This window comes from Bos indicus x Bos taurus, chromosome 11, assembly GCF_003369695.1.
Source record: "Bos indicus x Bos taurus breed Angus x Brahman F1 hybrid chromosome 11, Bos_hybrid_MaternalHap_v2.0, whole genome shotgun sequence".
Classification (NCBI taxonomy): domain Eukaryota; kingdom Metazoa; phylum Chordata; class Mammalia; order Artiodactyla; family Bovidae; genus Bos; species Bos indicus x Bos taurus.
This window is the reverse complement of record NC_040086.1, coordinates 21,882,097-21,894,576: the sequence shown is the minus strand read 5'-3', so window position 1 is coordinate 21,894,576 and position 12,480 is coordinate 21,882,097.

Below are 12,480 nucleotides of genomic sequence, written 5' to 3'. Positions count from 1 at the left end.
CACTGCTTCTTACCCACTCATCCTTAGCCAGTTACCTAACCTCACCGAGCCACACAAATTCTGAAAAACAGGGATATCAGCAGCTACCTCTCAGGATTAATGAGTCATCGTTAACACATGCTAAATATGTTTCCTCCCACTCCTCCCTGAAACATGCTTCGGAAAACCCATAGCCTAATCATACTAAGCCCATATCGCTTAAATGTCATAAATACTAATAGCTGAACAAGTTATTAATGACATACTTTTTTTCATGTTATTATTCATCTTATTCTTGTAGGAGAGGCAATCTATCCATACTCTTCTCGCTTGTTCAGTTAACATGTAGTGAGCACTTGTGGGTCAGGGAGAGAGCGTTCCAAGGAGAGGGAACTGCCAGTGCAAAGGTCCTGAGGCATGAAAGGGCTCTGTAATCACTGAGGAACTGGAAAGACAGCCCTGTAGCTAAAGAGCAGTGAGTGAGGCAGTGACGGGTATGAGATTCAGTTGCAAAGTTAGCCAACTGCCAGTTCATGCATAGCCTTGAAGGGCATTCTACGGAGTTTGGTCTTCAGTCAAAAGAAAATCTTTGGAGAGTTTCAAGGAGGGGAGGGACCCAAATTGATTTATATTTTATTTTAATTGTATTTATTATTATTTTTAAATTGGGGGCCCATGGGCAATATTGGACCTATAGGTATATGTAATCAATCCTTTTCTTCTTTCTTAAAAAAAAAATATTTAGTAAATTCACTGGTTTGTCTATGCCAGCTCTTAGTTTTGGCAGAAGGGATCTTCGGTTGTGGCACACAGGATCAGTTCCCTGACCAGAGATCAAACCCTGGCCCCCTGCTTTGGGAGCGTGGAGCCTTAGCTATTATGCCACCAGGGAATTCCCTGATTCATATTGTAAACATCATTAAGTGGGAAATGAATTGGGGCTGGGGATGGCAAGTATGAAAGCAGGGAAACCAGGGAAAGTAGGCTATTGCAATAGTTCAGACAAGGGATGTTAGTACTTAGACTAAAGACACAGCAGTGGAGGAAGAAAAGTGGGTCAAGGTTGAACTCACATAATTACTGGGAGTCTAGATGAAGAAAAGGTGAAATCAAGAACCAGGCTGACACTTCTGGTTTGAGTGTTTGCATGGTGGTATCATGTATTGAGGTGTCTGATGTTCTTGAGAAGGAAATAAAGAAGTCTATTTGGGGCATGTTAGCCTTTGACTGTGTGTGCACTAAGTTGCTTCAGTTGTGTCTGACTCTTTGCAACCCCATGAACTGTAGCCTGCCAGGCTCCTCTGTCCATGGGATTTTCCAAGCAAGAATATTGGAGTGGGTTGCCATTTCCAAACTGTGGAAAATTCTTGAAGAGATGGGAATACCATACCACATTACCTGCCTCCTGAGAAACCTGTATGCAGGTCAAGTAGCAACAGTTAGAACCAGACATGGAACAGTGGACTGGTTCAAAATTGGGAAAGTAGTACATCAAGGCTGTATATTGTCACCCTGCTTTTTCACTTCTATGCAGAGTCAGTCAGTCAGTTCAGTCACTCAGTCGTGTCTGACTCTTTGCAACCCCACGAATCACAGCACGCCAGGCCTCCCTGTCCATCACCAGCTCCTGGAGTTTACCCAAACTCATGTCTATCAAGTTGATGATGCCATCCAGCCATCTCATCCTCTGTCATCCCCTTCTACTCGTGCCCCCAATCCCTCCCAGCATCAGAGTCTTTTCCAATGAGTCAACTCTTCGCATGAGGTGGCCAAAGTACTGGAGTTTCAGCTTTAGCATCAGTCCTTCCAATGAACACCCAGGACTGATCTCCTTTAGGATGGACTGGTTGGATCTCCTTGCAGTCCAAAGGACTCTCAAGAGTCTTCTCCAACACCACAGTTCAAAAGCATCAATTCTTCAGCACTCAGCTTTCCTCACAGTCCAACTCTCACATCCATACAGTGGCTAAGACTCAGAGCTCCTAATGCAGGGAGCATCCCTGATCAGGGAAGTAGATCCCATATGCCACAACTAAAGATCCCATGAGCCGCAAGGAAGACCTGGCATAGACAAGTAGATGTATATTTTTTTAAAAACCAAGGTAGCTTTAAAAGGAAGCAAAGAATGGGCAAACAGGGGTGGGTTGGATATAACCTATCACTCTCTATAATATTATGTGTACTGACACAGCACTGGTTTGGCATTACTAAGTTTGGAAAAGGCTTGTTCATGTTTTCTTCCAGGACCACTAAATTGCTTTGTCATTTGAGAGAGTTTATTTTTTCAGTTCTCCTTTAATGAAAATATAGTTACCAGGTGGCAGTGGGTTCTTAGTGATGGAATTTTTCTAGCCCCTCCCACCCCTTCCTATGTATACTTATATTATTAACTTGTATATATTGAGAGGTAGTATATGTAGTGCTGGGCTGGATGAGTCACAAGCTGAAATCAAGACAGGTGGGAGAAACATCAACAATTGCAGATATGCAAATGATACCACTCAAATGGCAGAAAGCGAAGAGGAACTAAAGAGCCTCTTGAAGGTGAAGGAGGAGAAAGAGCTGGCTTAAGACTAAATATTAAAAAAACTAAGATCGTGGCCTTTTCATACTGTTCGTGGGGTTCTCAAGGCAAGAATACTGAGAAGGGAATGGCAAACCACTTCAGTATTCTTGCCTTGAGAACCCCATGAACAGTATGAAAAGGCAAAATGATAGGATACTGAAAGAGGAACTCCCCAGGTCAGTAGGTGCCCAATATGCTACTGGAGATCAGTGGAGAAATAACTCCAGAAAGAACGAAGGGATGGAGCCAAAGCAAAAACAATACCCAGTTGTGGATGTGACTGGTGATAGAAACAAGGTCTGATGCTGTAAAGAGCAATATTGCATAGGAACCTGGAATGTTAGGTCCATGAATGAAGGCAAATTGGAAGTGGTCAAACAGGAGATGGCAAGAGTAAACGTTGACATTCTAGGAATCAGCGAACTCAAATGGACTGGAATTGGTGAATTTAACTCAGATGACCATTATATCTACTACTGCAGGCAGGAATCCCTCAGAAGAATTGGAGTAGCCATCATGGTCAACAAAAGAGTCCGAAATACAGTACTTGGATGCAATCTCAAAAATGACAGAATGATCTCTGTTCGTTTCCAAGGCAAACCATTCAGTATCACAGTAATCCAAGCCTATGCCCCAACCAGTAACGCTGAAAAAGCTGAAGTTGAACGGTTCTATGAACACCTCCAAGACCTTTTAGAACTAACACCCAAAAAAGATGTCTTTTTCATTACAGGGGCCTGGAATGCAAAAATAGGAAGTCAAGAAACACCTGGAGTAACAGGCAAATTTGGCCTTGGAATACGGAATGAAGCAGGGCAAAGACTAATAGAGTTTTGCCAAGAAAATGCACTGGTCATAGCAAACACCCTCTTCCAACAACCCAAGAGGAGACTCTACACATGGACATCACCAGATGGTCAACATGAAATTAGATTGATTATATTCTTTGCAGCCAAAGATGGAAAAGCTCTATACAGTCAGCAAAAACAAGACCAGGAGCTGACTGTGGCTCAGATCATGAACTCCTTATTGACAAATTCAGACTTAAATTGAAGAAAGTAGGGAAAACCACTAGGCCATTCAGGTATGACCTAAATCAAATCCCTTATGATTATACAGTAGAAGTGAGAAATAGATTTAAGGGACTAGATCTGATTGATAAAGTGCCCGATGAACTATGGAATGAGGTTCATGACATTGTACAGGAGACAGGGATCAAGATCATCCCCATGGAAAAGAAATGCAAAAAAGCAAAATGGCTGTCTGAGGAGGCCTTACAAATAGCTGTGAAAAGAAGAGAAGTGAAAAAAAAAAAAAAAGAAGAGAAGCGAAAAGCAAAGGAGAAAAGGAAAGATATAAGCATCTGAATGCAGAGTTCCAAAGAATAGCAAGGAGAGATAAGACAGCCTTCCTCAGTGATCAATGCAAAGAAATAGAGGAAAACAACAGGATGGGAAAGACTAGAGATTTCTTCAAGAAAATTAGAGATACCAAGGGAAGATTTCATGCAAAGATAGGCTCAATAAAGGACAGAAATGGTATGGACCTAACAGAAGCAGAAGACATTAAGAAGAGGTGGCAAGAATACACAGAAGAACTGTACAAAAAAGATCTTCATGACTAAGATAATCATGATGGTGTGATCACTGACCTAGAGCCAGACATCCTGGAATGTGAAGTCAAGTGGGCCTTAGCAAGAGCATCACTACGAACAAAGCTAGTGGAGGTGATGGAATTCCAGTGGAGCTATTTCAAATCCTGAAAGATGATGCTGTGAAAGTGCTGCATGCAATATGCCAGCAAATTTGGAAAACCCAGCAGTGGCCACAGGACTGGAAAAGGTCAGTTTTCATTCCAATCCCAAAGAAAGGCAATGCCAAAGAATGCTCAAACTACCGCACAATTGCACTCATCTCACACACTAGTAAAGTAATACTCAAAATTCTCCAAGCCAGGCTTCAGCAATATGTGAACCGTGAACTTTCAGATGTTCAAGCTGGTTTTAGAAAAGGCAGATGAACCAGAGATCAAATTGCCAACATCCCCTGGGTCATGGAAAAAGCAAGAGAGTTCCAGAAAAACATCTATTTCTGCTTTATTGACTATGCCAAAGCCTTTGACTGTGTGGATCACAATAAACTGTGGAAAATTCTGAAAGAGATGGGAATACCAGACCACCTGATCTGCCTCTTGAGAAATTTGTATGCAGGTCAGGAAGCAACAGTTAGAACTGGACATGGAACAACAGACTGATTCCAAATAGGAAAAGGAGTAAGTCAAGGCTGTATATCGTCACCCTGCTTATTTAACTTATATGCAGAATACATCATGAGAAACGCTGGACTGGAAGAAACACAAGCTGGAATCTAGATTGCTGGGAGAAATATCAATAACCTCAGATATGCAGATGACACCACCCTTATGGCAGAAAGTGAAGAGGAACTCAAAAGCCTCTTGATGAAAGTGAAAGTGGAGAGTGAAAAAGTTGGCTTAAAGCTCAACATTCAGAAAACTAAGATCATGGCATCTGGTCCCATCACTTCATGGGAAATAGATGGGGAAACAGTGGAAACAGTGTCAGACTTTATTTTTCTGGGCTCCAAAATCACTGCAGATGGTGACTGCAGCCATGAAATTAAAAGACGCTTACTCCTTGGAAGGAAAGTTATGACCAACCTAGATAGCATATTGAAAAGCAGAGACATTATTTTGCCAACAAAGGTCTGTCTCGTCAAGGCTATGGTTTTTCCTGTGGTCATGTATGGATGTGAGAGTTGGACTGTGAAGAAGGCTGAGTGCTGAACAACTGATGCTTTTGAACTGTGGTGTTGGAGAAGACTCTTGAGAGTCCCTTGGACTGCAAGGAGTTCCAACCAGTCTATTCTAAAGGAGATCAGCCCTAGGATTTCTTTGGAAGGAATGATGCTAAAGCTGAAACTCCAGTACTTTGGCCACTTCATGTGAAGAGTTGACTCATTGGAAAAGACTCTGATGCTGGGAGGGATTGGGGGCAGGAGGAGAAGGGGATGACAGAGGATGAGATGGCTGGATGGCATCACCAACTCGATGGACGTGAGTCTGAGTGAACTCCGGGAGTTGGTGATGGACAGGGAGGCCTGGCGTGCTGCAATTCATGGGGTCTCAGAGAGTCGGACACAACTGAGCAACTGAACTGAACTGAACTGAAGATCATGGCATCTGACCCCATTACTGCATAGCAAATAGAAGGGTGAAAGGAGGAAATAGTGACAGATTTCCTCTTCTTGGGCTGCAAAATCACTGTGGATGGTGACTGCAGCCATGAAATCAGAAGACGATTGCTTCTTGGCAGGAAAGCGATGACAAACCTAGACAGTGTGTTAAAAAGCAGAGACATTACTCTGCCGACAAAGGTCCATATAGTCAAGGCTGTGGTCTTCCCAATGGTCATGTATGGTTGTGAGAGCTAGACTGTTAGGAAGGCAGAAAGCCAAAGAATTGGTGCCTTCAAACTGTGGTGCTGGAGAAGACTCCTGAGAGTCTCTTGGATAGCAAGGAGATCAAACCAGTCAATCTTAAGGGAGATCAACCCTGAATATTCACTGTAAGGACTGATGCTGAAGCTGAAGCTCCAGTATTTTGGTCTTCTGATTCCAACAGGCAACTGATTGGAAAAGTCCCTGATGCTGGGAAAGATTGAGGGCAGAAGAGGGTGTCAGAGGATGAGATGGCTGGATGGCATCATCGATACAATGAACACAAACTTGGGCAAACTCTGGGAGATGATGAGGGATAGGGAAGCCTGGCATGCTGCAGTCCATGGGGTCACAAAGAGTTGGACACAACTGAGCGACTGAGCAACAATGTATATTTACAAATATGTGTGAGCATATACAAGCTGATATATACACATATCTTTTAAAGGTATAGGAAGACAAAATATAAGCCCTAAGTGCCAAGGAATTTCAACAAAAATGCATCTTAAAGTTGAAAAAGTTTATCACCTTATTGTCCCTCCACTCTCAACACCTGCCCCTTCCCTTGTCTAATTAGAGCTCTCTGAAAAATGTACAAATAAGCACACATTTTCATCTTTTCAGGAATGACTTATGTAAAGACATCATCAGGATCAATAGATTTGTTTTCTGTAATGTAACGTACTCTTAAGCAAGTGTACTTAAAAAATTAGCCCACATGTATTATTGAATACTGGTCATATTTTTACAATGAGTGATGAGTGCCACTGACTGCCTCTTCTACATGCACCCACGCGGCTGGCACACCCTCTTCAATATCAGTAAGGCAGAGCAAGTCACCAGCTTCTATAGAGCACCGCTGGCTGTGTGCTGAGAATTTTCTCCCATGCAGACCTGGCAAGACAATGCTTGTACACAAACACATTGTATAGCCATTTGCTGGCTCCGTCAGAGCAGCAACAGGGCAGGGGCAGGGGGTCTCTGAGCCGGGAACTCTCTCTGTTGGAGGAGTCCCTCTTAACCCTTTAGAGGTAACTAATTTCATGAGGTAACTAATCTCATTCATGGCTGCACAACTGCCTTCCTCTAAACCCCTCCTAAGATCTCTCAAAATGGTGCTAATTAGACATCTCATGCACTTTTTGACTTATCATAACATCATTAACAAGGGAAGTAAGCCCCAATGCTGACCAGCTAGGTGCTAGGGCAGACCTTCTGCACTTTGTCTATACCCCACCTGTGTTCTTGACACATTTCACTTATGGTGCTAAGAATATACAGTTTCTCTTTCTTTTGTTTGTTTGCTTTTGGCTGTTTCTCCATAAAGTATTCATGACCTGTCCACATTCTCCTGGATTTATCAACTTAGCTCCTTTTATATCTACTAGTTAACCTTGATGTCTTCCCTTCCTCCTGTACAATAAATTCCTCTTCTGGATCAATACTCCTCATTCAGTACACACTCGCCTTATAAGTAACTCTCAAGATACTTGGGTCCTTTTACAGAGTCCATGTTTGCAGTTCAAAGGCAATCTCTCGGGCTTTAATAACTTGGATTCAGGTAATCAGGGCGGTAGCTACATATGCTCCATTCTGTTAAATGCCAGGTGGAAATCCATTCTGATTGAGTTCAAAGTGAAATTAGGAAAAAAAGTCTTTCCAGCTCTTTGGTACAGGAAACAGCTCGGGGTTCTGCACAAATCCGAAGAGCTCATTGAATGCATCTTTCCTGTGACTTTAGTGGACACAGTCACTGGAGCTTATTGGTGCTCAGGCTTCTCTGTTGCTTTCTGGAGGATTCACTACAATCATCCTCCAGCCTTTCCTATTCCTGGATGGCAGGCAGAGCACGCCTGGAGGGAATGAGTGCTTAGCTGAGATAAAGGCACGGAGAAAGTGGACGCCAGGATCTAAGGGAAACTGGCGAGACATTCACTCTCCAGCTGTTAGGAACTTTAATTGTCATGTCTATTGGAATTCCGTAGACCCTTGGAACATGATCAGAGGGGTAAGTGGGTCAGAGAAGAGGGGAAATAGTGGTGAATTGTGGGCTACCATCTTACAAAGAAAGCAATTTAAAATACTGGTTTCCAATTCCTGCTATAACAAATTACCACCAATTTAAGGACTTAAGACAATTCATTACCTTACAGTTCTATAGGTCAGAAGTCCAAAGTTAGTCTCACCAGGCTAAACCCAAGGCATCATCAGGGCTGCATTCCTCTCTAAAAGCTCTATAGAGACACAAATGTAGAGAACAAACATATAGACACCCAGGGGGGAGGAGGGGATGAACTGGGAGATTGAGATTAACATATATACACTATGGATACCACGTATAAAATAGATAACTACTGAGAACCTACCGTATACTTCAGGGAACCCTACTCAGTGCTCTGTGGTGACCGGAATGGGAAGAAAATCCAAAAAAAGAGGGGATATATATACACACACACATACATATAGCTGATTCACTTTGCTGCACAGTAGAAACTAGCATAACATTGTAAAGCAACTACACTTCAATAAAAATTAAAGATAAACCTGAATATTGAAATAGTAAAAAAAAAAAAAAAGCTCTTGGGGAGAATCAGTTTGCTTGCCTTTTCTAGCCTTGAGAGGTTTCCTACATTCCCCAGCTTGTTGTTTACTTCCTCTGTTTTCAAGGTCAGCAATGATGCATCTCTGTAACTCTTTTCCCATTTTCCACCTGCTCTAATGGTACTCAGGAAAGGTTCTCTGGTTTTAGGAATGCATGGAATTCGCTTGGACCCACTGGAATAATCCAGGATAATCTCCCCATTTCAAGACTTCAAGACCTTAATTATATCTGCCAAGTTCCTTTTGCCATCTAAGGTGACATAGTCATAGGTTTTGGGGGTGGGATGGGCAGATTATTCTATCCTACTGTGAAGAAGGCTGAGTGCTGAAGAATTGATGCCTTTGAACTGTGGTGTTGGAGAAGACTCTTGAGAGTCCCTTGGACTGCAAGGAGATCCAACCAGTCCATTCTGAAGGAGATCAGGCCTGGGTGTTCTTTGGAAGGAATGATGCTAAAGCTGAAACTCCAGTACTTTGGCCACCTCATGCGAAGAGTTGACTCATTGGAAAAGACTCTGATGCTGGGAGGGATTGGGGGCAGGAGGAGAAGGGGACGACAGAGGATGAGATGGCTGGATGGCATCACTGACTCGATGAACGTGAGTCTGGGTGAACTCTGGTGTGAACTGAGTCTGGATGAACTCCGGGAGTTGGTGATGGACAGGGAGGCCTGGCGTGCTGTGATTCATGGGGTCGCAAAGAGTTGGACACGACTGAGTGACTGAACTGACTGACTGACCACAACCACAAATGGAGAAGTAAATGGCAGCCCACTCCAGTATTCTTGCCTAGAGAATACCATGGACTGTATGTAGCCTGTCAGGCTCCTGTGTCCATGGGGTCACAAAAGTTGGACATGACTTAGCAACTAAACCACCCCCCACCCCACAACCACAGAGTTGATATCCTCACTGAGATAGAAAAGGGAAGTGTCTACCTTTAGACCTACCTTTTTTTGTCTCCTTCAGGTCTAATGGGGCTTCCCAGGTGGCTTAGTGTTAAAGAATCCTTCTGCTAGCTGCCGTCTATGGGGTCACTACTGAAGTGACTTAGCAGCAGCAGCAGCAGCAGCGGAGATATGGGTTTGATCCCTGGGTCAGGAAGATCCCCTGGAGTGGGAAATGGCAACCCACTCCAGTATTCTTGCCTGAGAAAGAGGAGCCTGATGGGCTACAGTCCATGAGGTGACAAAAGAGTCGGCCCAGATGGTGCAGCGGTGAAGAATCCGCCTGCCGATGCAGGAGATGCAGGAGACCAGAGTTTGCTCCTTGGGTTGGGAAGATCCTCGGGAGGAGGAAATGGCAACCCACTCTAGTATTCTTACCTGAAAAATCCCATGGACAGAGGAGACTGGTGGGCTACAGTCCATGGGGTTGCAGAGTTGGACACAACTGAGCACGCATGCTGTGCTGTGCAGATCTAATGAGATAACCATAGATTTTTAGAAATTCTTGATTTGACCAGTTAATCTATGATAAGTGAAATTTTATTATTGGCAAGCAATAATAATAGTAATTCCATAATAATTTTTCTTTATGCAAATTATTACTTTAGTTTCAGTTTGGGAGATAACTTTCATTTCTCCTCTCCATGTCTCTCCTTTGAACATCCAGGAGCTTTCTCTGCCTTCAAAATCTTTAATCTTCCTGACCTCTCTAGCTACGGAATGATTTCTTCTACAGGTGACTGCCAAAGTTCTCTGACAATTCATCAACATGTGTTACTGTGTTTTCACTTATCTTCTATCCATCCCTCAGGCCCCAGAAGTTTGATTCCTGCCTTAACTCCTCTATTGATGATCACATGCCAAAGGTCCCAGGTATTATGTCACTGAGACCCTTTCTTACTCTTCTGTCTGCTGCTAGATATTCCCATGGTTCTCAACACCCTTGACCAGGCGCTTCTTGAAACTCCCTGCCCTTGGCTTGCGTGGCTCTCCTGACTCACTCACAGCATGCCGCTAGGCCCTGGTTCCTTGTCCTCCTCCAAGGTCTACCTTCAGACACCACCTCTGCTCTTCTACCCCAGTTAATCATGGGCTTCTCAACATGTTTGCCTCTACGTAGATACCTGCCGAATCTGCTTTTCTGACTATCTGGTAGACATTTCTATACAGGTATCCCTCTGTCCTCTCATATCCAAAAGTCCAGAGCTTAAATCTCCAAATCTGTTCTCCCTCCTGATTTATATACCTACTTACTTATATAAAGGCTGTTCATTTATTTTAGTCAACAAATCCATCATGGTCCTAGTCATCTTGGCTTGAATCTCCAGCATTGGCGTCTGACTCTTTTAATCCCCTCTGGTTAACTTATTCACTATTTTTATTCCTAATACTTCTGGCATCTTTTCCTTTGCTTCCAGTACTGCCCTCCTGATTCTTATCACACATGCCTGGGTGATCTGAAGTCCTTCTCGGCACTTTCTTCACCACCACTGCTAAAGCAGTTCTTAATCTCTCTTCTTCCATCATGTCATTCTTCTTTTCTTCATTGCCTAAGATCTTAGTGCTGTTTGAACCCTCCGCTCTCTCAATCTGATCGGTATTTCCACATTTATCTTAAACTTTTCATTACAAAAATTCTAGGAGGACCAGGCTGTTCACTCTCCCATGAACATAACTTGTTCATTACTGTTTCTGGGTTCACATGGTTTTCCATTCCTGAAATTCAATCTCTTTCTCCACTAGTTTACTCTCATAGACCTTTCAAAGCTCAAGTCTCAATTTCCCCATCAATACTTCTCTGGCCATTTCCGTTTTAAAGACTTTTTTCTTCTTCTGAACACATTCACATTTGCAGAGCACATTGCAAATCAGCAGAGAACTTCCATAAGGCACAGTCAACCACTCACCTGTCTTTCTGCAACTGTCACCATGTCCTAAATTCTTTCCACTGTTACTATGGATGAACTCTGCAGGTATTTACCTAAGTCAACCTGTCCACTTATCTACCAGATTCCACTTCAGCATTTCTGCTTCTCTTTTCTGTATCAATTTCTCCATCCCTCCTGGATAATTTCCATCAGTACATAGCATGCTGTTATCTTCTCATTTTCAAAAAATCAAACAAACCTTCTCTTAATCCCACTTCTGCCTCTATTCATTTTTTTCTCATTCCTTTTACAGCAAAACTCCTTGAAAAAGTAGCCAGTCTGCACTGCTCTAACTTCTCTCTTACTGTTCTGTCTTGAACGCATTCCAGATGAGCTTGCATCCCCAGTGGTCTGCTGAAAATGCTGTTAGTAAGGTCACCAAAGACCTCCTCTTTTTCTTTTCTTTTCTTTTTTTTTAAATCCAATGTTCAATTCTTATTTCTCATCTTGCTAGACCAATCAGAAACGTTTCAACCTTGATGACTTTCTTCTATTTGAAACACTGTTTTCACTTGGCTTCCCAGACTTCTCTCTGGCCATGCCTCTCCAGTCTTTTTGCTGGTTCCTACTCGTCTCCTGGACTTTCCTGATGGCTCAGATGGTAAAGCATCTGCCTACAATGCAGGAGACCTGGGTTTGACTCCTGGGTCGGGAAGATCCTCTGGAAAAGGAAATGGCAACCCACTCCAGTACTCTTGCCCGGAGAATCCCATGGATGGAGGAGCACAATAGGCTACAGTCCATGGGGTCGCAAAGAGTTGGATACGACTGAAAACTTCACTTTCTCATCTCCTAGACCTCAACTTGTAACAGTTTTCTATGTCTCAGTCCTTGCCCCTCTTGTCTCATCTCATCTCATGGTTTAAAGTACCATCTATAAGTGGATTCTGTTAGCCCCCAAATTTATATCTTTACCTGAACCTCTTCCCTGAGCCTTAGATGTGTGCATCCAATTGCTCACTCAGCATCTCCACTTAGACATCTAATAGGCATCTCAGTGCATCC